The sequence below is a fragment of the Alosa pseudoharengus genome, unplaced genomic scaffold (genome assembly GCF_046254945.1).
Source record: "Alosa pseudoharengus isolate Yale_2024_CS ecotype anadromous, Long Island Sound unplaced genomic scaffold, YU_APseudo_1.1 YU_APseudo_1.1_scf_26, whole genome shotgun sequence".
Classification (NCBI taxonomy): Eukaryota; Metazoa; Chordata; class Actinopteri; order Clupeiformes; family Clupeidae; genus Alosa; species Alosa pseudoharengus.
Window position 1 is genome coordinate 1,057,950 of NW_027468701.1, and position 26,041 is coordinate 1,083,990.

The 26,041-nt window shown below is 42.1% G+C and overlaps 1 protein-coding gene and 1 long non-coding RNA gene across 7 annotated transcripts in view; both read left to right on the forward strand.

Annotated features, from left to right (window-relative positions):
* The window catches only part of LOC143099259 (inactive carboxypeptidase-like protein X2), a 386,609-nt gene that overhangs the window by 41,384 nt on the left and 319,184 nt on the right, over positions 1-26,041 (forward strand). The window lies entirely within an intron of this gene.
* Positions 15,912-16,809, forward strand: LOC143099262 (uncharacterized). Its single transcript, XR_012981462.1, has 2 exons — positions 15,912-15,941; positions 16,313-16,809. It is a non-coding gene; the product is annotated as an uncharacterized LOC143099262 (long non-coding RNA).

Below are 26,041 nucleotides of genomic sequence, written 5' to 3' on the forward strand. Positions count from 1 at the left end.
CATCGCAAAGGTTGTTAGAACGAACTCCTACTGCTGCTCGTTGGCGATACGAAGTGTTCATTTGAAAACGTTACTGGCAGATAGACAGTTTACAATCGGATAACCCCGTAATTGTAACCAAAATATGTCTGAGTTTATTTGCAAAGCTTATGTTAGCGAACTAGTATGATGCTACTGCCCACAGTGCTTGAAGCAGCCGACTCAACACACAGAGCGAGTTGACCAATCACAGTTATGTGCATGAAGTTAAAGCAAAAACATAGCCTACATTTTTAAAATAGTTTTCTTTGTGCATGTTGATTAACTAATGACAGCCTACTATTGTCTGCTCCACATTTTCGTAGTCTAATTCTGCATAGAGTTAATTTAATGATGGTAATGATTTAATGATGAAATATTGCTGAGTGTTGATGAAATGGTGGCACAGGCCTATTGGTTGTACTGACTCCTTCACATTTTCATGACCTAGCCAAATTATATAGATATTGTAGTACTTTTTTATATCAGTCTTTGAAAACTGAAAAAAAAAATGTCAATTTTAAAAAAATCATTTTCGAGAATGAGGATTAAATACTGGACATAGATTAAATATTGCCGTTTTTCCTTTGTCTCCCTCACATTTTCATCTGTTCTTACGACTAGTAAACAAAACCATATGATTTTCTTAATGTTATACAAGAACAGAATAGAATTGAACAGAATTGAGTTCAGACTTGAGTTCGGTATTTTGGGTCCGGCCCTCCTCAACAGTCCCAGTTTGTCATGTGGCCCCTTGGGGAAATTAGTTGCCCACCCCTGCTCTAACATCACACGTGATGAAGACAATGGAGCGACTGGTCTTGTGCATACTCAGACCCCAGGTACGCCATGCCCGCTACCGTTTGCATACCAGGAGAAAGTGGGCGTAGACGATGCCATCACTTATCTCCTACACAGGACACATTCTCACCTAGACAAGGGGAAAAGTGCTGTGAGAATCATGTTGTTTGATTTCTCAAGTGCTTTTCAAGTGCCATCCAACCCCTTAGACTGAGAGACAAGCTCTTGCAGATGGGTGTGGACGCTCACCTGCTATCCTGGATTACAGATTACCTAACCGAGCGGCCACAGTTAGTCAGACTGAAGAACTGTCTCTCTGACACTGTGATCAGCAGCACCGGAGCTCCAGAGTGAACTGTGCTCTCACCAGTCCTGTTCACCCTGTACACATTTGACTTGTGCTACAACACTGAGTCATGCCACATGCAGAAGATCTCTGATGATCCTGCAATTGTGGGGTGTATCAGGGACGAGCAAGAGGAGGAGTACAGGAGCCTGGTGGAGGACTTTGTGTAATGTTACAAACTCAACCACCTTCAACTCAACACTTCAAAGATCAAGGAGATGGTGGTGGATTTCTGCAGGACAAAGCCCACTCTGCTACCAGTCTCCATTGATGGGGTCAATGGGGAGGTCGTAAAAACACCTATCTGGGCTTACACCTGGACAATACAGTGGGTATCAGTTAAGTTTGGACGGGTTCCTGCATGAATTACGCACCCCATTTTTGCGGCAGAAATGGCACAAACTGCAGTTGACCCAAACAACCACCAGGTGGCTCTTGGAAGTTCTGCCACTACTATTTTTGATGCGACTTGACTTACTGCTTCCATGACTCATCCAGTTTCCAAGTCAGTAGAACAATCAGAGACAGCTGAGCCATTACCAAACATATATGATAATACATTAGCATGAGTTTATATATCTTATCAGGGGCGTCGCCTGCCGACTTTGCCAGGGCTTCAGCCCCGAATGTTTCGAGTGTAGCCCCGAATGTATTTTGCAAAGTTCAACAAATATGAAACCATTATTCGGATCATGCATTGGAACTGTGAGAAAGAGATTGACCTATTTATCAAATATAAAAGCAGGACACAGGTTTCCTCTCACTCTCCTTCATGCAGCAGATCTAACTTGAACGTTACCTTAGGCTAACATAATTTGAAACGTAGGCTGCTTAGAGCGCAGGCATGTACGAGAGAGAGAGAGACAGAGAGTCAGTCAGTTCCAGGGTTGGGCATGTCATCGTTTGCATTTCCTATTTAGTATAAGAAAGTTATAAGGAAATCATAAAGGCAACAAGGCAGGGGCGCCGGAACGAGTTTCAAAGTGCAGCCCAAAATCGCGTGCGCTGTATTTTCCCTTTCTTGCTCAAACAAAATGTGTGCAAATAGCCTGCGTAATTCTGCTTAATAAAGTTGAACAAACGCATGTGGTAATTTTACAGATAAATAGAAATAGCCTACTGTCATGCAGTTCATGGGGTAGGCCAACTTGGAGTGAACTTACACACGGGAGATTCTTTCTCTAGTCGTAGCTGAGCAGAGTTGGGTGTAACATGTCATTAATCACGTTACAGTTCCTACAGTGTGCGAGCAAAGATATTCAGAATTCTGGGAGGGTGACAAGAATATTGGCAAAAAAATTTAATTCATCGGAGTAGGCTGTTTGTTACCTTACTACTGAGTGGGAAACAGTGCACAACTAACTAGCTAATGACTAGTCTAATGTCAATCACACCACGAATTGATTCCAAAAAAATATGTTAGGCTAGGCTACAAGCTAGGACTGCCACTGTTTTCAGTGTGAAGAAGAGCATATAGTATAATTAATTACAGAAGGAACGCAACTCGCAAGCGCACTCACTCAAAGCAGTTCAATGTTTTGCAAGTTGTGTGCGTGTCACCATTCCACATTATAAAGGAGGGTGCGCAAGCTGGGCAGCAGCGCTTCCATAAAGGTCTCTTTCAAAATGTCCTGTTACAATTGCAGCTGCTTCCGATTGTTGAATATTTAGAAAGTAGCCTACGTGACGGCATTTTTGAGCTAGTGAGAGAGTCAGATTTTTGGCTTCTGGTAGTAACTTGCTAATTAACTAAAGCAAGACTTGAGACTTGATATCACAAATTTGAAAAGAAAAATATGAAGGCAACAAGTGGCAGGCGAGGCTAGAGTTGGAGGGATATTGTGTCTTGTTGCTGTAAAGGACGAGCCCAAACGCCTATTTCTCAGTTGTGTAATAAAAGCTGTATCATCATGCAGTGGTCGAAGTTTGCCAGGGCGGATAAGCACAGTTGTAAAGGGCATGAATAAAAAAGGCAAAAAACGTCCTTTTCTGAACCCAAAATTTTAATACGAATTTTATCTTAACGAAACAACTCTAACAACTCTCAATATCAGAGTGGGATAGGTTGGGATATTGTAGAAATTTCACTTAAATTGCAACCGCAACATGCCTGCTTGCCGACGTTCAAACGACAACGAAAAGCACTTTTTGCGTTTGAATGTAGCACGAAAAAATGTTTAAACAGCTGGACAAATGATTTAGCTAATTGATTATAGCCTGCACACCAGCAATTGTTGAACATTTACCTGTACAAGGACATTGTAGCCCAGCCTAACAAGCAGATGTTGCAAAAGACGCAATTAATCAGAAATAAATAATGTAATCTGCATAGCTTTATTTAACAAACTGCAAGCAACAAGAGGGTTGAGTTCAGTGCTCGAATTATGTGGGAGCCAGAGGGAGCCGAGCTCCCTTAGAGTGAGGAAAAAATCTGAGGGGGTCTCTCATATCTGAAGGTGTCTGGCATTGTAATTTAATGCCAATCTTAAACAACACTCACTATCCATCCCTGTGCGATCTCTTACCATTAAAGACGTTAAATTAAAATATATGCTACTACTGGACGTAGACCTACCCTACGTCTTGAACGCAGCATGACTGCACTTCACCACCACTAGACTATATGAGCAAACCGCATACGATTTGACAGCACTCGCAAATCCGAAGAAGTCACCTTGCTTTGATGCAAGTGTTTTGTCTATTTACATTGGCATTCATTGGGCTAGCCTACATGGTTTAATATGTGCTGGAAAAAGTCCTATTTGCTGTTGAACTTACGCTTTGCCTCTTCTATGTTTATTGACAAAGCCATAAATTAATGGCCCATAATACAACCTACTTCAATGATTGTATGAATTGATCTGTAGCTATTCTCTGCCATTCAGAGCTCCGGAAAGTTCCCAGATATTTTGAAACACCTGTTAACAATCTCTGATGGTAGAATATTCAATGGCTACATGACAACATCTCATTGCAAATTCCAAAATTGTTCGTCTATTTATTTCCACGATTCAACACACGAGACGACTGGACACCCAGGTGTTAATATCACTATGTGCACATCAGCCTATAATAGAACATAGTTTGGCTGCAATGGCTTTATTAATTTCTGCCAAAATATCACACTATTTTGCCTTCTTTTAAAAAAACTAAATTGCTCCTTTCATTTCATAAACAGACTACAACTAGAAGTCACGTGACTTTGCCCTTCGACGTTAAGTGCCGCTAAAGAACTCTCGTAACTCTCGTACAGTAGGCTACTTAACAGTAGTTGCGCATTACATTAATTAATCTGCACACGAGTTTTATGTTTTTTTATACCGTGTATTCTCCGTGTAAATTCATGCACCGAACCGTGACGCCCGTACCGTTTCGGTTCAATACGAATACATGAACCGTTACACCCCTACTATCTGAGGCGGTGGTGGTCGAAAATTGACTTTATTTACCATACGGAGAAATAACATTATGCATCAATGGAAGCAGAGTCTAGGTCAAACATAGGTAGCAAAACATCACTAAACTAACACGCGCATATTTTTGTAGGCTATTGCAACATCATTGTACAATACATGGATTTTCCGTACGTTCTAACGTCACGGAAACATGCGTGCGCAACTAAGAGGCAAAAGAGGAAAACTGCACCAATTCGAAATCACAATGGTTAGAGAATGTTCAATATGTTCAATATCCCTAACGGAATGCATGTCTTCGCCAAAAATGACAAAATAGCCTACGATCGTTATATTTATAATGCAAATAAACGGCAAACTCTGAAATATAGTCTGAAATGAGATGATATTATCATTGAGACAGCAGGGGTATACAAAAAAATGTGATTGTAGCTTACAGCAGCCGACTATAAGGTTAAGTTTATAATGTTGTGGACGGCCACCAAGCGTCTTCTGCCCCACGTCTGCGCGCACATCTAGTTTTGTTGGTAAACGGTAAAAAAATTGTTGGCAATACTAGTTTTCATACATGAGGTTACACTAAACAACGTCACAAACTGCTGCTGCGCTTATCCTCAAAGTGTTTTTCCCGATGCATATGTTGTAGGCCTATTCTAGCCTACTGTCAGGGACTGATGCGAGAAGCGGGTTCTGTGTTGCATGCATTTTTCCGACACTTGGCTGCAAGCTCCCCTCCCCCACCCCTTCTTTCACAAGCAGTGCAGCCAAAGATCCTTGATTACTAGCAAGATAGAGCAACGTAATTCGTTACTATGGGAGCAAAACGGGACAGTTCCGGTCTGCATAAGTGGGAGTGTCACCTTACATCACTAAATAAACGTTCTCTCTTAATAAGCAATAAGAACAGATAAACATAATTGTGTTCACAGTATTATTGTCTATAATCATGTATGATATCAATGAATCATTCTTTAGGACATGATGTGAATAATTTAATTAGTCATGTGAACTGAGCTAGCTAGCTAAGGGATATACAAGTGGATGAGAGTAGCTATGGCAATACAGCTATGCGCTAACAAGTGACTAGTAGTTGAAGGACTTAGTTTAAACTTAATATACTTGCAAATTCACATGTTGCAAATTCACTTGAGTATAAACTATCCACTTCAACTAATGTCAGTAATGTTATTCAGCTAGTTGTCATTTCAAAGAAATTACACTTCTCCGTTTAAAATGTTACCTTAGCTCATACCTGTCAACACTCCCGTTTTTCCCGAGTTCTCCCGTATTTCAAAGTCATCTCCCAGCACCCTCCCTTTTTGTTATTTCTCCCGGAAAACTCCCGTAATTTGCATGGCCATCAAACTTCTTTGTTAGTCTGACATCTCCCAGGTTGCCAGATTGTGTATGAACTACACCCTATACATACACGATCACTTACTTTCAATTTCAACCGTTTTGTCATACATACAGTCGGTTTGGAAACGACGTTCGGAAAGGTTACCGCCCCCCACGAGGGGGAAAGCATGCTAACCTCACACAATGGAAGTCAATGGGCGAACTCGCTAACAGTTAGACTTTATACATTCGTTTTACATTCGGGTGGAGTTCTGCTTGTTTCTGAAAACAATAATTTGAAGGAATTGTGTTTACTTAACTGCCCAGTGTATGCTAACAACTTAATTCACCCTCGATTCCCAATGTTGACAACAAATTTCTCTGGAAGCTATATTCAATGGTAGCATCATTAGGTTGCTAACTGGCTAACTTTATATCGTCAGTGTAACATAACCAACTGGTACACATTACTTGTTAAAACTATTCCCACGGCCATTGTAGGGAATGTGCATTCATGTGAGAATAAATTCAGATGCAACTTACGAGTATGTGATGTTAAGGCAAAAGGGTTAGCCTGCTAAACCGAGCTACACAGTCTGGCCATTGAAAGCAGTTCTACAATGAGTACACTCGAGACAGTTCTGGCCGTTTAACTGGAAAATGAAGGAACTTAATGTTACCCTTAACCTCCTTGACACACAGATAACTCTCAGTTGAAACGTGTTTGTGCCGTTTAGTGATGTTTGCTAAAAGATTTAATATTTTTATAGGGGCTTTCTGTACTCAAGCTGGTGCCCCTCCATTAGATTACATGCAATCGAAACAAATGTTTTCACCCTCGGGGGCTTTTTTAGCCACGGTAACCACGGCAACTGGGGGCGGTAACCACAATTATGACTAGTTGCCGACTGTATGTATAGGCTAAAACCTGGCAACCCAAAACCCAAATAAGGAAGCGGGTGCCACTGCCGACTGCACAGCCTGAGTCTCGCAAGCAAGCGGGCTAGTTGAATAGCATAGGCTACTCCAGAACTAGCTGTTGTCAAATTGTTGGGAATTTAATTGATTAGCACATCACATAAACTGTTATTGAGTGTTGTTGATACACAATTGGCAACTTGGTTTTAAATACCTTAGTGTCCACATTACTGAAGACTTAACATGGACTGTTAACACTCAATATGTTCTGAAGGAGTCCAGACAACGACTCTACTTCCTTCATCTAAGGAAATTTAAAGTTTCTACATCCATCATGAAGGCCTTCTACACTTCAGTGGTTGAGAGTGTTCTAACTGGTAGCATCATCACCTGGTATGGGAACTCCACAGTTAGAGATTGTAGTACTCTATAAGAACTCAACTCCCTGCTCTACAAGATATCTATTCCAGTAGAGTACTCCTAAGAGCCCAAAAGATCCTGTAGGACTCTTCTCATCCTAACAATGGATTATTCCTACCGCTGAAATCAAGAAGACGCCTATGTAGTCACAAAGCCAGGACTGAGAGACTCAGGAGAAGTTTTTATCCATAACTCTGAACTCACACTATACTGACTTTGCACACATTCACTCCTCAGCACTCTCAAACATTTCCCAACTCTGAACTCACACTATACTGACTTTGCACTCATTCACTCCTCAGCACTCATGACCACCCCCACCCCCCACACACACACACACCTACATGACTTTTAGGCGGATGGGAAAGCCATACACACAGAAAAAGTTGTCCCAGAGCTTCTTTGCTACCCGCTTAGCCGTCTGGTCTTGACAGGGGAACGTGTGAGCTAGCTTAGTGAAGTGGTCAGTGATGACCAAGACGTCCACGGACTTGTTGTTCCTGTCCTCTGCAGACCAGAAATCAATGCAGACGAGCTCCAGAGGGGCGGATGTTTTGTAAGTAAGTAAAGTAAGTAAATTTAATTTATAGAGCACATTTAAAACAGTTTCCACTAACCAAAGTGCTGCACAGAGGATATGGCTAAAAAATAGAAAATAAAAGCAAATCAGAACAAGCAAAATATAAAAGGCAAGCACAGAGAGAAGCAAGACAAATACAGAAATACAATAGACAAATAGACAGCCCTAAACAAATAAATAGCAACAGTACAGAAGACACTTGAATATGAAGGACAGCTAGGAAGCAGGGAAGGCCAAGGAGTAAAGGTGGGTCTTTAGTCGTGATTTAAAAGTGGTGATGGGGGCAGACAATTCCACAGACGTGGGGCAAAAGCTCTATCGCCTCTTTGTTTGAGGCGGGTGCGGGCCACAGAGAGAAGACCCTTGTCGGCAGATCTAAGGGACCTGGATGCTGAGAGGGGACGGAGGAGGTCTGAAATATATGAGGGAGCCAACCCATGTAATGCCCTATAAACAATCAGAAGGACTTTGAAGTAGACCCTAAAGCTAATGGGGAGCCAGTGTAAGGAGGCCAGAACAGGGGTGATGTGTTGGTATTTCTTGGTGCCAGTAAGCATCCTAGCAGCTGCATTTTGTACCAATTGCAGACGAGAAAGTTGGGACTGGGGGAGACCAAGATAGAGGGAGTTGCAATAATCTAACCGCGATGTAACAAATGCATGAATTACTGTTTCTAAGTCCATGGGAGACAGAGAGGGTTTGAGATGGGAAATAATTCTCAGCTGTTTTGATGCTCTGCAGGGGAGCTCTGGCTGCTGGCTCAGGGGTTTTGCTGAGGACACATCTCACACAGTTTCTAACATGACTCCTAACATCTTTTTCCATGTCGTACCAGAAAAACCTCTGATGAGCAAGGGAGAGTGTGCGAGGTTGACCTTGGTGACCGGCCAAGTCATGCACGCCAGCCAATGCCTCAGCTTTCAGAGAGTTAGGCACAACATACTGGAACCTCTTGGTGTTGGTGAGGGGGTCTTTGGAAACACGGTAGAGAATGCCATCTCTGACCTGGAACCTTTGCCATTGCCGCAGCATTTTCAAGGCCAGGTGATTCTCTTGAGCACGTTTACGCCTTGACGGTCTCAGTTTCCGGTCAACATAGAAAATCACTCTGGAAATGGACGCACCCTGTAGCTGGCGGGCTCTCAGCTCATCCGTCGACCACGTGTGGAGTGTGTCTGGACCACAATTCCCCAAACTCGTCAGGTGGTCACCGAGGGAAATGGCCCGCTGTTGAGCCCCATGTTCCCAAACATCCAGCGTGTCCAAGGCAGCCGACACGTCATCACCTGGCATAGAAAGGGGTCGCTCCACACTGAGGTAAGAGTCAGTCATGGTCTGAGGATTACAAGTAAGGCAGAACATGTCCTGAACACAGCTGTTGTCCACTTCAGAGGCTCGTTGCAGCAGATCTAAGTAGGACTCGGACAAGAGCTGCTGGCTGACAGGCTTCACAAAGGGGTCACGACTCAGAGCATCAGCCACCACGTTTTTCGTCCCAGGAACATGTTTGATGTCAAAAGTGTACGGCGCCAGCTTTGAGACCCACCGCTGCTCACATGCATCTAACTTTGGCTTTGTCAGAATGTACGTGAGAGGGTTGTTGTCTGTCCAGATGGTGAAGGTGTGACCTTTGAGCAAGTGACTAAGCTTATCACACACGGCCCACTTAAGAGCCAAAAACTCAAGCCGATGTGCTGGATAATTGGCCTGGCTCCGACTGAGAGACTTACTGGCGAATGCTATAGGCCTGGCTTTGTCTTCACCCTCAGGAACCTGAGACAAAACAGCCCCCAAGCCATCAAGGGAAGCATCAGTGCACAGGATGAACGGTTTGCTGAAGTTCGGATGGGCTAGAACAACACTGGTCATTAGTGCCCCCTTGAGGTCCTCAAAAGCTTTAACACAGGCTGGAGTCCAATCACCCGGAGACAGCTCACGGTAGGTGCCAGGCCTCTGGAGCTTCCTGTCATGCCTACCCCTACGCTTCTGTCCAGCGGTCAGCGCAAACAGTGGCTTGGCGATAGAGGAACAGCCAGGGATAAAATGTTGGTAATACATCACCATTCCCAGGAAGGAGCGAACTCTCTTCTGAGAAGGTGTGCACCCGTCCGCCATCATTAGATCCTGTGTGGTGAAGCCTGAGATGACATCAACCTTCTCCTGATCAACAGACACACCAGCCACATTCACAACATGCCCTAAAAACTTAACAGACTTGGCCAAAAAGTGGCATTTCTTCTGGGAAAGCTTCAGGTTGTGTGCCCTTAACCTGGTGAATATAACCTCAAGACGCCACAGGGCTTCAGCCTCAGATGGAGCATAGACTAGAAGATCATCCAAATAGCATAAAAGGGTGGAAAAGTTGAGGTCACCAAAAATGCTCAACATCATGCGCATGAATGAAGCTGGACTGTTACACAGACCTTGGGGGAGTCTATTATACTCGTAAAGTCCAAGCGGTGTTGTGAAGGCTGTGTACTTCTTGTCAGACTCATGGAGGGGAATGTTATAAAACCCAGATGTCAAATCCATGTTGCTGAACAATGCATTTCCACCTAGGGCAGCGAGACAGTCAGACTGGTGTGGCAAGGGATGTGCATCCTTCACAGTTTTTGCATTAAGCCAGCGGAAGTCTGTGCATAACCTGAGATCTCCATTCTTCTTTCAGACCATCACTAAAGGCGAGGCATATTCACTGATGGACTTTCTGATTATTCTCTTCTCCTCCATGTCACTCAGGACTTCTCTCAACTTGTGATAATGAGCAGGGGGAATACGGCGGTAAAATGGGCGATCGTCAGTGAGGTGGATGCGGTGTACAAAATCTTTTGCCTCTCCACAGTCAAGCTTGTCCTTGGAAAAGACGTCATGAAATCGGGGAAGCAGCTCAGCCAGCCTGGACTTCCACTCATTCAAAACCTCACACGCATCAATGTCAACATCTCCAAGGCCGCAGGCATCCAGACACTGCTTTGGAGACTGTAACGGTGTTGGAGTGTTTGTCATCGCGCTGGCCAGATATCACAAAAGTGGGCACCAGGAACTTTGATCCAGATACCTCAATCTCCAGCTCGTATATGCACTTAGGCGTGTGGAAAGCCCACCACAACCGATGAGAACGATATTGCTGGGAACTGGTTGTGGACAGGGGAGAACACCAGAAGTTCTTAACTGTGTTTCACCCTCCTCACTCAGCGTACATGACATGGATCCTGAATCCAACATGCCTTTCAATGAAACAAGGCCGCTGTCTACAACTGGAGTGTAAAAGAGGTCACTGGCGCCCTCAAGCCGCTGCGAATTGAGGTAAATGGCTGTAGTGTTGGCTGGCAAAAGAGTGCAACTATTTACATAAACAGATTCAAAGTCATTGTCACAGAGGGTTTCAGCAGAAGAGCCCATGATACCCCTCGCACTACATGGGCTATCTAGTTTAACTGTGTGGCTGGGGCATGGCCAGCACCAACCTGATGTTGACGTGCTGTAGGACATCCACTCTTGACGTGCCCAGGCTGCAGACAGTGATGGCAAAGCCGGTCCATTTTGCAGTGGCTGAATGTGGAGTGCTGCAGTGTGCCACATACTCTGCATGGCAGGCGTGTCTCACTGTGACGGACCTGGCTCCGCTGAGTTGGCATGGTGCGTGGGGACACTGAGGCAGTGCACACCGAAAGTACTTTGTCCAAGATGTTCACCACATGAGACAGGCTTGGTTCAGCTGCTGGGGAACTGGGTGGCTGAGCAGACTCAGGCGTGACGGGGCCGCAGGACTGGGGCATCCAAGGGGCCATAGCTAAGGATTGTGGCTCACTATGCTGGACAGTGGACTGAGCTAGTGGACGCACACTGTCTGTGGACACTGGCAAAGGAGGCTGACGACCCACTCCCCCAATCCTCTTCAATTCACTCTGGCGCGCATCTAGCCTTTCCTGGATCTCTGACAGTGTCCACTAGGGCTGAACGATTTATTGCATTTGCGATAATATCGCGATATGATGAAACACGATTTTCAAACCGCAAAGGCTGCGATTACGCTTTGTAATATGTGACGTCACCAAAACGCATTTATTGCGCTTGCCAACGCGCCACCGACTCTTCAGTGTCAAGAAAGGTCTGATCAGTAGAGCTACTTTGGTTAAAAATAAACCTCTTCATTACCTTTTGCTCGAACCTGCCATGTCCCTGGTTCTAGTTCATAATTCCCCTGTGCTGCTACTCTGGCTGGTAACTCCGTTAAGTTGTCCAGCTGACGATTAAAACTCCACGACTGTTTAGGCTGCACAGCAGCCATTAACCTGTGCACTGGGGACTTTGTTTACTGGGGACTTTGAGTACAGTGACAGTGGGGGCATTTGCGATATCCAAGGGGGTTGGCCGCGCAAACATTTCATCTCACAGGTAATGAATTGATGCATAATGTTATCCGTAAGTAGTTGACACAGCTAACCATCAAAAACCCAGCTGTTCTAACATTAGCTTACCAGCTAAGGCTCTAGGCTACATACATGCTGCTAACTGCTGATAACTTTGCCTGTTTAAAAAGTTTTGTCTCCGCGATTGGCTTTGTTGTGATATGAACAAACTAGTTCATTTGCAGTAGATTGTTGCTGTAGATTGTTGCAGTAGTTAACACCGAGCGGAACGGCCATTCGGCCGCATTTATTTGCGCTGCAACAATCTACAGTAGTTTGTTCCGATTCACGTGCAAGTAGCCTACAGAGGAGAGGAGCGGGTCTGTGCGCGCGCGCGTGTGCGTGTATGGAGAGCACAGGACAAGGAGAAGCCGTGTCCGTGCCACTGCATGTAGACCTAACTGTTAACTAACAAAAGAAGATCATATCTACATGAAATAGAAACAAAATAGAAATATAAGAAGTATAAGAATCATTAAATGTTTACAAGGCTGGAAGTTCAACAAATATAGTCAAGTCAAGTCATATTTATTTATATAGCACATATAGGTCTACTAATGTGATTAAAATAGTTACATAAAAAATATTTCATTCATCAATGTTATTCAATGACCTAAGGCCATCATAACATAGGCCTGGGCTCCAGGAAAGAACAGTTTATGTTTAACTTATCTAATTTTGTGTTGGTCATACTATAGAATAATATATTGCTTGTCTTTGTTGAATAAGACAGAAGATAAAGAGCTTAAAAATAATCGCATATCGCATCGCAATCGCAATATTGGTGAGAAAAATCACAATTAGATTTTTTTCCAAAATCGTTCACTCCTAGTGTCCACTGCTCTGCTGGCTTGAATGAGAGAGACACAGCAAGTTTGGGGTCCGGACAGTGAGATACAAACATCGCTGCTACCTCTGCTCCAGTATCACCCAAAACTCTCTGCTGCCGACGCAGGCACTCCTCTGCCACACCAATAGCCTTATTAAGACGAATCCAGTACTCCATAGCCGACTCACTGTGGCGTGGAACAGTGTTGTAAAAGTCTCTCATCGGCATGTTGGAATACGTCAGCTCACTAAAGTTCCTCTTTAAGATTTCGAACACGACAGATAAACCGCCACTAGAGGCCAATCCAGAGCTACACCGAAGGGAGACCCTCACCACATCCCTCGCCTTGCCTAGGAGACGACTCATGACAAAGTCAACCTTTTCCTGCTCTGTGCTGTCCAAGTGACGGAGATGGCTCATCACCACATCCTCCCACTCATCAACTGAAAACTTGTCTGTGTGGTCGCCTCTGAAAAAGGGAGGGAGTTTCGCGTCCGACTGGACAGTCACTTTAACTCTTGAGGCATCTGCCGCAGTCAGGGGTGGTGAAGAGTGGCTGGTGTGTGGCTGACTACTGGCCTGATGCAGCCTGTGTATACTGGCAGTGATGTTATCACTTATCTGCTTAGCTGAATCAGACATGATAATGCCCAGCGTATCTGCACTAATCACTTGTGTGTTGGGCACCGGGGCTGCACATGTAAGATGTGTTGATGCAGGGACTGCATGTGCTGCTAGTGTAGACATAGGGGCTGCATGTGCTGCTAGTGTAGACATAGGGGCTGCATGTAGCCACTGGGCCTCTAACCAAGTCCTCTAGTCCCACACTACTAACTGACTTCCCCCCACCAATATTGTGCACTCCCAAAGGGCAAGCTCTCCCAAAACCACCTGGACACAGCCTGTTCCTAAGCATACAGGGATCAATCGCATCTACTGACTCCCTATCAAGGCTATTACTTCGTCCTGCCATCTTACAGTATCAACAGACTTAAAATGCAATGTCCTTGCAAGCCCAGAACCAGAAGCGAAAAACTTTACAATCACTATCCTGGCTCAGTACCCTATAAACAAAACACTGCTGAGCTTTTAGTGTTAAACTTAAAATGTCACTAGAATTAAACTTATATAGATCCAAATTGTAACAGTATTAAAAGTCACATTAATGGCAATAGCATTAAATGAGAAAAAGGCTCTAGTCACTATCCTGCATAACAGAACATATCCTATGCACTTTACTGAGTACCTCTGTCTCACACGTACACACATACTGTAGAACGGCCCCCTGCGTGAAGCTGCTATCCCGGCGATCAAGCAGGCGTTGATCTAGCTGTCACAGAGTCACGGCACCAAGTGTAACCGGTGGTAATTGGCTCTGCGTTGTGATTGGTTGAAGTGGTGGTATAAAAATGGTGACGCCGACACAGCTGTTCCTTTCGTTCTTTTACTCTCTGGAAACCAACATACAGTACATTGCTGGGTGTTAATATTTCCTTCCCCAACTCCTCTTCCCCAGGGTGACAGAAACAGGGCAGGTAACTCAATTATGATTTAAACATGAAATAAAGTTAAATAAAACCCAACAAATACATTTTAAGCTACCCAGACAAATCGCCAGGGTCTAGGGAGTAATTCAAGGCAACACATTCAAAACCTAGCCTAGCCTCCCATTCAGACTAGCATAAAACAGAAATGAGCTAACTTGCTAGGATCACACTAACAGAAACACACAAACCACAAATCAACAAACCAATCGAAATTAATGACACACCTAGAAACCAACATACAGTACACTGCTGGGTGTTCATATTGCCTTCCCCAACTCCTATAAAAAGCAACAAAGAAAACTAGAAATGCAATTCCAAGGAATTACCAGTGCATGACAATGCTAAAGTTGTGATGTAAAATATCATGTATAGTTAAAGGAGACATATTATACCTCTTTTTAAACAAGTTAGAATAGGTCTATGGGCTATACAAAACATGTTCATAAAGTTTTTTGCACAAAATCAATCTCACATAAAGAGATCTCTGCAGCCTAATTCTTGCCAGCTTCAGTCCCTTTCAGAATGAGCCGTTTAAGGACTCTATCACTTTTATGCAAATAAGCTACTGCTGACCACGCCCCACCTGTCAGATGTTTACGCTGTTCGTGAAAACCTCCACTGCTTGGGTGAAAATGACAGAATACAGAGGCGCACTCTAGCCCAACATTTTCGACCCAGAGTCGGACCTAGATCAAGATGAAGAGGAGCCACCTGCAGAAACACCTTCACGAATGCTGCAAGCAGTTTCTAAATGGTTTAACTTTTTAAATCAATGTATTTGCTATCTCTCCTACGTGCCAAATTAGTCTTGGCTATTAGCCTTCACCCTGTTACGAAGTAAACGTAATGTAATTTTTCGTGACAAAGCCAGTCTTTTTACAATATTTAACATTTGCTTGTATTTGAAACTTCACTAGATTCACAGCACTTGATTAGCTTTTATTATTATTATTATTTTAATTATTATATAGGTGTGCTTGTGGAAATTGTTGGGCAGTGCCAACTGAGGCAGAGTATATGCTGCCTGGAAATTACACAGGTAACTTTTCTAAAATACAGAAAGGCCTGCAAATATCTTACCGTGTTACTAACTTATTTATAAATGAGCTAGCGAGTATGCTGCCATATTACTCACTCATTTACGAATAATGCTAGGGACTGTGCTAGCATAGCACTCACCTTACCATACCATTATAGATCACACGACGTCTGCAGCAGACGGGTTTATACCCGGTGTGCCTGAATGTTTATTCTCTTCAGAACGCACTGAACATATACAGAGCTGACCGTGGGGCCTTACGGCTACGGGGAATAGAGCAGTATGTGTTATTTATTAAGCTACTTATTAGTTTTTCCCAGTGTTTATGAGAAGTGACAGGCTACCGTTTTTATCAGCAAAAGCAGATGTTAGTCTTACTAATGTTCATAGGTCACTAATGGCCTTACACACCAACACATGCCCCAATTGTTGTTTTCTTTCTTTTTATGTATGGCTATTGTCTGCAAATTCAGCAGGTATCAAACATACACTCATGACACATTTAAATATAAATAAAATTACAATATATTTATTACACAAAACAGAAATAAAACATGACATATGCAATATGACAATTGCACTTTGCACTTTTGACAGAACTGACAGATTATGTAACCTGCTAACTACTGCAATGTTTTTTGTTTTTTTTAGTCGTTACAGATAGCTTGCCTACAGGAGCTTTGTCAGTTGGTGTTGGGGATTCCTTGGATGCAGAATAAGGGTCGTCATCCCGTCATGTGTGGTCCTGCGTGTTCGTCGGGAGTTTCCTGACAGCCAAGGACAAGACGTGGGCTTCAAACTGCCTCCCCTGGATTGAAGTGAGACACATACTGTAGTTGGCGATCACCTCCTCCTCCTTCTCTGGGTGCTCAAACTCTGAGGACAGGTCCGGAGGAATGCTTATTTTCAGGAGTTCCTCCCTGTATGCTTCTTGGTCCACAAAGACCTCGCCCATGATGAAGCCCATCAAGTGTTCCACATACCCTGTGCAATATTTCACAAACACTTCTGTAACTATGTACATAGTTTGTAAAGTATTTCATTGTACATTTATTTATTGTTTTGTTCATTGTAAAGACACCATAGTGCAATAGCATGCAAAATGAACAGATCTTTTATTGTTGATAAATAAAAAATTATGTAACTTACGGAATGTTGTCTCGGTTTTGATGGGTTTCACCCTGCACTCTCCCTGTACTTTGGGAAATGCATCCTGTAGAGAGGGTCCCCAGGATGGATAAGGTGGCCTGGTCTCGTGCAGCATCCTCATTGTAATGCAGAGCAGCCAGGTAGAGTCTTGCGCAGTAAAGAGAAAACCAAACATGAAAATTTACTTTGAGCTAAAAACTGAGGCTACAACTTCTTGCACTGTCAGTACTATATCTCGCTTTATTTACAACAGAAAACATTAGCCTAGACCAAGAGCTTACTGGCCACCTTCATTGTAGATAACATGACCATATCTAACTCCTTATCAGTAAGGACAAAACGACTACAAATTGTGACAAACCCTTGCAGCTTAAATGAAATAGAGCTATAGGGGAAATGTGCAAACACTGGATAACGTTATAAAGTGAGGCTACAAGCTAACATTAGCTTATACTAAGGGCTTTTAGCTGTTGGTCGCCTCAATTGTGGATAACATGACAATATTTAATGGAGGTCTAGCGTCTAGACAATATTTTCAAATCATTACTTTCAGATATTATTGACTGGGATTGTCAAATATGACTCGATCGGCTGTGTGCTGCATTTGCAATTTGGAATGGAGGAAATGCTCACTCCAAGCAGATGCAGGGCTAAAGTTAGCCGTAATGTTTGCGTTAGCTTGTGCTAAATGGCAAAACACGAACAGCCTAACGTTAGTTCATGCTTAACTGCGATAGAAACACAAAAGTCATTATTTGAAAGTACTTACATGTCTCTCATCTTGTGACTTGCCACGAACAGTAGGTACAGATCCCTCTGTCAAACAAAGTTTGATGGCCAATCCTGCAGTGTACTGTCCTAAGTTTTCAAAGCAGTCTGTCTTGAAGTGGTTCGCACACACCACAAAATTTTTGCCGACTGTTGCTGGAACATGGCCATCGACAATGAAGTGGAGCCACTCGGTTTTTCTGTCGTCTTTGGCTGGGAGAAAGTGCAAGGATTTGTGTTGTTCTGTGCAGCCAACAACACAACACTTCATGTGTGACTTGCTCTTGCTTGTAGTCATTGAGCTTGGTGTCCGTGCTCGTTAAACCAGCAAATTAATGGCGATCTTCAACTAATTGGGTGGGTGGGGCTATATGGGGGTTGAGAGGTGAGGGGTGGCGCCAGGGTGGTTCTATGCAAATTCCCTTATTTTGACGTCAGGTTAAGGGAGCCAGAAAATGGCTCATAGAAGCCTATGATTCCTGACACCAATATCGTTCAACTGACTCACAGAAAACGCATGGATGGCTTTTTTGCACGCGTGGAGTGTTGTTAGGAGCAATAGAGACCCAAATGGAGGTACAAAAGGATGCAAAAAGTGACATTTGCATAATATGTCCCCTTTAAAACAGATAATACAGAGATGGTTACTACGGTGATGCTAGGATAGACATGGTGGTTGCATAGCTTAATAAAAGTTAGACTGTTTAAAAGCTGAATGTAGATAGTTTAAAAGTTGTTGATAGACAGTAGATAGTTTAAGTTTAAGTTGTTGATAGACAGCTAGTTTAATAGATAGTTTAATGATAGTTTAAAAGTAGACCGTTTAAAAGTTGAAGGTAAATAGTTTAAAAGCTGTTGACAGACTGGAAGTTGAATGAATGTTGATATTCAAATAGTTTAATGGCTGTGTATAGGTAGATATTTGACGATAACTGAAAGTTGGAATGGCTCTAATGTTTGCTAGCAGTTATGCTAAGATTTTTAACTATGCTAACCATGCTACTTAGCTAATGTTTTATAGCAGTGTTAGCAATGCTAACTTGCTAACCATGCTACTTAGCTAACGTTTTCTATAGGGCTGTCAAAATAACTGATTAATTTCGATTAATTAATTTGAGAAAAAATAACTGATTAAAAAAAATAGTGCAGATTAATCGATTCCATAAGACCTTTGACCCCGAGCCGTTCTAGTCAGTAACCATTAGACTGTAAAATGAAGGAGAGAGAAGAAAATGTGCTGCCTAGATCATTGATTGGAACATTTACTTTTAAAAAATGGCCTGATGGTGTTAAAAATATAAAGTGTTGATTAAAATAAAGTCCTCTGCAATGTCTGCAGCAAGGAATTTGCATATCACTGGAGTTCAATGCAAAGAAATAGTGTTGACATTGAGGGGAGTGTTAATTTATTTTCATTGTGTCCCCTAGGTTATATCTGTGGCCTGAAATGCCTTGTAGTGAAAAAAAACTTCTTCCCTAAGCACTTTTGAATTTATTTTCTCAGCATATTAGGTCATATCATAGATTATTATGGCCATTATTTGAACAGTGAAAATAATAATAAAAGAGTTTTTGAACTTTAATGTCACTAATGATGATTATTCAATGATTCGATTTGAATTTAAATATTTCAAATACTGTCACAGCAAAAATTATATATGCGATTAATTTAGATTAATTAATCACAGAGTGTGTAATTAATTCGATTACATTTTTTAATCAATTGACAGCCCTAGTTTTCTAGCAGTTTAATGGTTGTGTATAGGTAGATATTTGACGATAACTGAAAGTTGGAATGGCTCTAATGTTTGCTAGCAGTTATGCTAAGATTTTTAATTCTGCTAACCATGCTACTTAGCTAATGTTTTATAGTAGTGCTAGCAATGCTAACATGCTAACCATGTTACTTAGCTAACTTAACTAACATTTTCTAGCAGTTTTGTTAAACATGCTAATTATGTTAGCAATGCTAGCATGCCAACTATGTTAACCATGTTACTTAGCTAACTTAGCTAATCATTTTTAGCAGTTATGCTAACTATGTTAACTAGCATGTTAGCATGCTAACTATGTTAACCGTGTTACTTAGCTAGCCTAGCTAATCATTTTTAGCAGTTTTGCTAAAAATGCTAACTAGCATGCTAACATGCTAACTATGCTAACCATGTGACTTAGCTAACCTAGCTAATCATTTTTAACAGTTTTGTTAAAAATGTTAGCAATGCTAACATGCTAACTTTGCTAACCATGCTAACTAGCTACAGTGGGTAGGAGTCATAGTTGATGAAAAGTGTTGACATAGTTGATAAGTTAAAAGTTGTTGATAGACAGCTAGTAATTGTATATAGTTTAAAAGTTTAAAAGTTGTTGATAGACAGCTAGTTTAATAGATAGATAGTTGAATGATAGTTTAAAAGTAGACCGTTTAAAAGTTGAATGTAAAAAGTTCAGTAGTTTAATGGGTTACATTGTTTAACAGTGGATTATTGTAGTGAGGACTTTTATTTTGAAACAGTTTTGGGCAGAGGAAACAGTTGAATAGGATGTGTAGTCTTAATTGACCCAGATTGTATACTTAAAGCCTGAGGCTGCAGGTGGCCTGGGGGCGTATTACAGAAACTTCCTAACTCGAAAATCCTATCTTATCTGTTTGGTAACTACGGTAACAAGGGTTAGGATCGGATTTAGGAAAAAAGTAATTACAGAACGGCCGATCCTAAAGTCAGTTTCTTATCTTAACTCCAGATAGGAAATGTGTATTACAGAAATATCCTAAGTTACCAAAATCCTAAATAAACTGTCCTAACTTTAGGATGACCCATCAGCTCTCCTAACTGTCAAATTACTGTTACAAATAAGCGAGATGGCAGCTCTTTTGTTATATGTAGCGCAGGTACTGTCTGTATAAATCGTCTTGTAAATAAACTACCAGTGCTTTTTCAAAGTTCACAATGTCTCGTTTTAAATGTCAAGGCCCTCGGAAGTCTAACAATGAAATATGGAGCTACTTTGAGACTCGTAAATGGTGTAAAACAGTGATTTATTTGCATGGCTAGGCCGATAACTAGCGCCCGATTTCTGAGTGCAGGGGACAAGCCGAGATGAGCTAGACATACGTTCACACTCGGTATCATGTTTCAACACACTTTAGGTCAATATCACACCGGAATTCTCCTTTAACAGAGGTAGCAAAAGCCATTGGTGGATTAGCGTGACGTTACATCAAGTTTCCAACGGGTAATGAACTCCATATTGAATTATTATTATGATCAGTTGTGAAGTGAGGTGATCCAACAACAAGTTTCATCTGTTGCTAAGTAACAGACATAAAAGCTGAACGTCGATGCTAGATCGCCTACTTAGGATATCTTAACCTGAGATAAGATAGGATATGTTTCTGTAATACCAAATTGAGAAAAATCCTATCTTACACTTCTCCTATCTTAACTTAGGACTTAAAGGAACACGCCACCCAAAATCAGTAGTGATATATGTTCTTACCGCAACTTTCACGAGTTGAGTCGTACCTCTCCCGCGTCGGTAGGTGCACTCAAACGCTCTGTCGCGCGGCGCGAATGTGTTAGCATGTTGCTATGCTAGCGGGCTCTGCCGTGGCCGTAGAGAGAGGCACATAGCAGTATTCAAACACCTCCACGTTTTACCTACTTAAATACAGTTGCACGAGTAGTTGATGAAAAATGTTAGGGCACACAACATGAAACGTGACGATTTTCCAAGCGAATAAACATGAGAACTACAATGTGTGGCGCAATAGCACTTGGGAGTACTTCGACCTAACGTGGTAATATTATTAACACCTAATTGTAGATCCTATCCACCACAGAGTTTAGAATCCATGCTGGATCGACCCTCAGCCTCTCCCTCCCCTCTGAGCGAGAGAAAGGCACACAAACTAGAGATGCGCTGATGGGCTATTATTTCAACCATAACTGCATAGCAAAACTTATCATCCATCAGCCATCCATCAGCACCAAAGTTTGTTGACCAATTTTCAAAACTGCACCCGCCCACCATCCGCTGGTTGTTTTAATGTAGGCTATATGGGTGATGCAGCGCTGCTGACGTGAGGCTAGAAAGCCCTTGCCTGTTCTAGAAAGACTGATCTAATGCAGCAAATATATTAAAAGGCAAAAGTTGTACATTGGCTAGGCCTATCCCCAGAATATCAGCAGCAAACTCGGTCTCTGTCGCGCAAAACAGTCTCCAAATAAAACGCACATCGGCCTGTTGCCTATTCTGCCAGCTTGTGACAATATATCGTCCAAAATGCTTGATTGCATTGTATTCTCCACATTTTTAGCTACATTTTCATGTACCACATCAGCATTTTTGTTCAGTGAATCTTTTGTAAATTGCTTTACAATCAAAAAAATAAACCGCTAATGAAGTAAACTTGTGACCTTAAAAAATCGTTTATGCCTGTAACTCCGTGATAACAGGACGTAACAGGAAGGCATTTGGCTGAGCAACGGAGGTTAATATGCTCTATATTTTGTCCAAATGATGTCTGTCTATCATCGTTGCACTCGGAGAAACCCAGAATGTTTAATTTGTCCTGCGTTTCTTCTACGGCTGCAAACGGGATTCACTCGCAGTTAACCAAATATTTCTTTATTAGGGCAGGGCAGGCATATTTCTGGCTATTAAATTATTTCTAAACCAGTCTGCTAAAGTCTGTAGTGAAGTCTGTGTAGGGTTTTCCAGGCTCCATTTCTTTTTACGAGACACCCTACTCACTTGAGCCATCTACCGGTTGTTTGGGTTGTTGCAGCATCTCACTGGGAAAATACAAATTAAAGTCGCGTGATACCGCGTGATCCCACGCGCGGACCGCGAGTGAAGCTGGTCAAGTCGAAGCACTGCCCACTGTAGGTGCTGCTGGCTTTACACACATCACCGGCTCCATAATTCCACCTGTAAATTTCCAGCCTTTCCCAACAGGGTTCCAGAGTATTGATTTTTGGTGATGGTGATGGCTGTGGCACCAAATAGCAGTTTGATACATAGCTCTCAGAATATGCTGCCTAAATGCACCCTCTGTTGGGGGGTAGATGAGAGGCTGGCGTGTCAGAGGTGGAAGCCAGTACCGAAGTTCATCTAGAGTGGCACAATGTTTACCTTGCTCATTTTTCTTTCTTCCATACAAAATTAAAATGAACTCTCTGGCCACAGGTAAAAGAATCCTCCAAGTTCTCACTCAAACCAAAGTGACTCAAGCCAGTCAGCTCTTCCAGATGTTTACGCAGCTTTGTGATGGCAGTTGTTTTGCCAATTCTGAAGAAGCTACTCGTTGTGTCACATCCTGTCAATGCATGACATGCTGTAAGACACTGGCAGAAGGCTTTTCCGAGGTGTTCCTGCATTGCACAGATTGGCACAAACCTTCCTCTGCCAGTGTGACCTTTGTGCATAAAAACCAACGCAGAGCCAAACATGCTGGCATAATAAAGGAGCAACACAAGGACATCAGCGTCATCACATCTGATAATTATTTTTGTATACATTTTGCTTAAATGGATGGCATGTAGCATTATTTGTGTGTCGGCTTCCTCATGGTCGCAGCTGAGCTCGGGAAGGCTCTTCACTCTGTCTTTTTGGATGAACTTTGTCTCCAGCTTTTGCAAAACCTCCAGCCAAGACAATTGTCTGTTCTTCATTTAGTCTGTCTGGTCCTGAGGCTGTGATGTAATCACAGATACATTTTGAAAGCATGGCTTTGTTACCACCATTAGACAGAAATCTCCTGTAGTTTGGCACCTTTGTGCTTCCGGAGATTAGATGTGTTGGTCCATTCTCAGCTCCACGTCGGTGTCTTTCTTGCTGCTTAATGCAGTTTGGATTGTCATACCTATCAAAAACAACAGTAACACAGCTGACTTTCTTCACACCAGATAACAAAGAAAGGACTATTTTCAGAACTCATTCTCCAAGGTCATTGAAAGATCGAAATCCAGACTCGTTAAGACTTTGGAGCAATGCCATACCATCAAGGACATATGCTGATGGTCCTGTTGTGTCAGGCAATGCACACAAATTCCCTCCCTCAAGTTTTTTGCCTAGCTCAGCTTTGGAAGTTTTTCTCATTTTTCCATCATCATAAAATAAAGCAGGTGGCACAACAGCAAGCTCGTGGGACAGAACATTAACCATAGACACATTTCTTTGGCTAGACACAGCTAAAAGTCTCCTAAAAAGAACCGCATTTTGACATTGGTGTTTTCATGTCAGCACAGGACAGCACAGCACACCTTCTCCTCTCTGGTTCCCAGAAACTCTTAGTTCTTGTGTCCTTGGCAAGTCGCTGTTCAATGAACAATTGGGTTTGGTAATGTGCTTCTTCAAGGAAAGATGACAAACTTTTAGATACCTTTTCTGATGCAACCTGATTGCAAGAACACAAAGGTTTTCCATTTATTTGAATGAAAAGACATCTTTACATTATGTTGTGATGTTAGTACGTGCTTTATTGTATTTTTCTTATTTTGTTTTACCTCAGGTTTCACACTGTCTGAACGTCTACCCCCTCACCCTCCTCACAAATTTGGCGAGCCGCCAGGTGTCACACTCATGTCAAATTGAGATGAAAAGTGGGTCTTACCTTTTCCTTCTCAAAGATGATCCTGTCCTTTTTGATAGTATTGGCAGTCCACTTCAAGTATTTTCACCAGTCAAAACTAGTGATTGCTTATTAAATGTTTGTCAGAGTGTATGAGCTAATTCTTTAGCTTTGTGCACACATGAGATGTTACATTCCCCAAGAATGTAACAATTATAACAATTGCAACAACTCATAGTAGTGTTCTACCTGGGACAGCATGGCACTATAGATAGAAATACTGGAAATGCTTGTGAAAAAAACTTGAATCAAAGGCATATGTATATACATGCAAGTTCTAACATGTCTTGCATCCTTATTTATGCTTATAGGGCCCCATTGTAAAAATTCCGCTAAAAAAATTCTAGTGGTGCAGGATGTCAGTTAGTGACACTAGAGAGTTTACTTAAATGTCAAACAATTCATTTCCATGAGATGACAAAGGTTTCTAGTGCTTGTAAATTGTACTCAGTGATACCTGTTGACTTACTTTTCAAAACTACATGCATTTGTAGGGATCTGGTATGTTGTTTTTCAACTTTTATTTTATTTCCGCCTATATTCTAGTCATGTTTATGGGTATGTATTTTAAGAAATGGTCACATTAATTGGTTATTTTACTATTTCATGACATTTACCAACTTGCTGTGGACACACAGTCCAAATTTGGTGAGTTTCTTTACAAAGATACATGTGATAAAGTATTCAGTCCCTTTTGTAAAATTCGGAATTTTCACAATTTCCGGTTTTGAGCAGGATCTAAGAAACATAAAAAAAAAACATGTTGTGCAGTAAAATATTTTTATACAACAATCCGTTTCATGAAATAGACATAATATGGTTTTGCTTTGTTCTACCTCGGGTGGAGGTATTTCAAAAACTAAGGCCTTTTTGGGGCTTTGTTTCCTGTACTATAAGGTATGTTCACCTAATTGAGCCAGAGCCGCTTTCTCTGTAAAGGTATTTCTGTCCCTCCCAAACTGTGTTAAAATAGTGTGTTTAGCAGCCAGAATTTAAAACAATTCCCGGGGGAGAAATTTCCCTCATCCCAGAATTTTTCAAAAGCTTGCAACACCCTACAGTAGCGCACATAGCCTACAGCCAGTGTTGTAAAAGTTAGACCCTTTGTGTTTGTGCGGTAGGCTATTTCATAAGGGATGACATGGGTAGGTTGATGTGATTAGGTGTGATTAGATGTTGAAAAAAAGTTCATGCGTGATGAAGTCTTGGGTCTGTTATTCACCTATTCCTATTCTGAAGAAGAATATCGGCCTTTTGGAGAATATGATCGATCGTCTATTGACAGTGATAGTCACGGTGCGTCTGTGAATGGAGGTGCGTCTTTGCATGTATGCAGTGTCCACTAAGCATATCATGCTTATTTCGACCCTCTGCCCAACATAGCTGGAGGTGCCAGTGGTAATAGTGATGATTGTATCACGTCCATTACGGACACTGACAGCAGGGGTAGTAAAAATAGGGCCCTGAAGAACTACAAAGGCACTCACGATAGGAACTGATTGACCAGGCTACTTTATTCATATATAATATCATAGGGTTTGTGGTTATAGTAATAGTTTACTATTGTTGGTTTACATGTGACTGTTTTCCTGTTTATATGTTATGTGGGTGAAATGACAAAACAGAAAGTAAGACCCTGTCCACACTAACCCGGGTAAATATGAAAAAGCACATTTGCCATGAAAACGATTTCCGTCCACACTAATGTTTACCGAATGTTTTGCATCCACGTTCCACACTGAAATTATTTTGATAAACAGTTGTTGTCATGGTTACGCCACTCCTGCCACGCCTCTCTGTTTAGATTACTGGCGCGCGATCAGCTG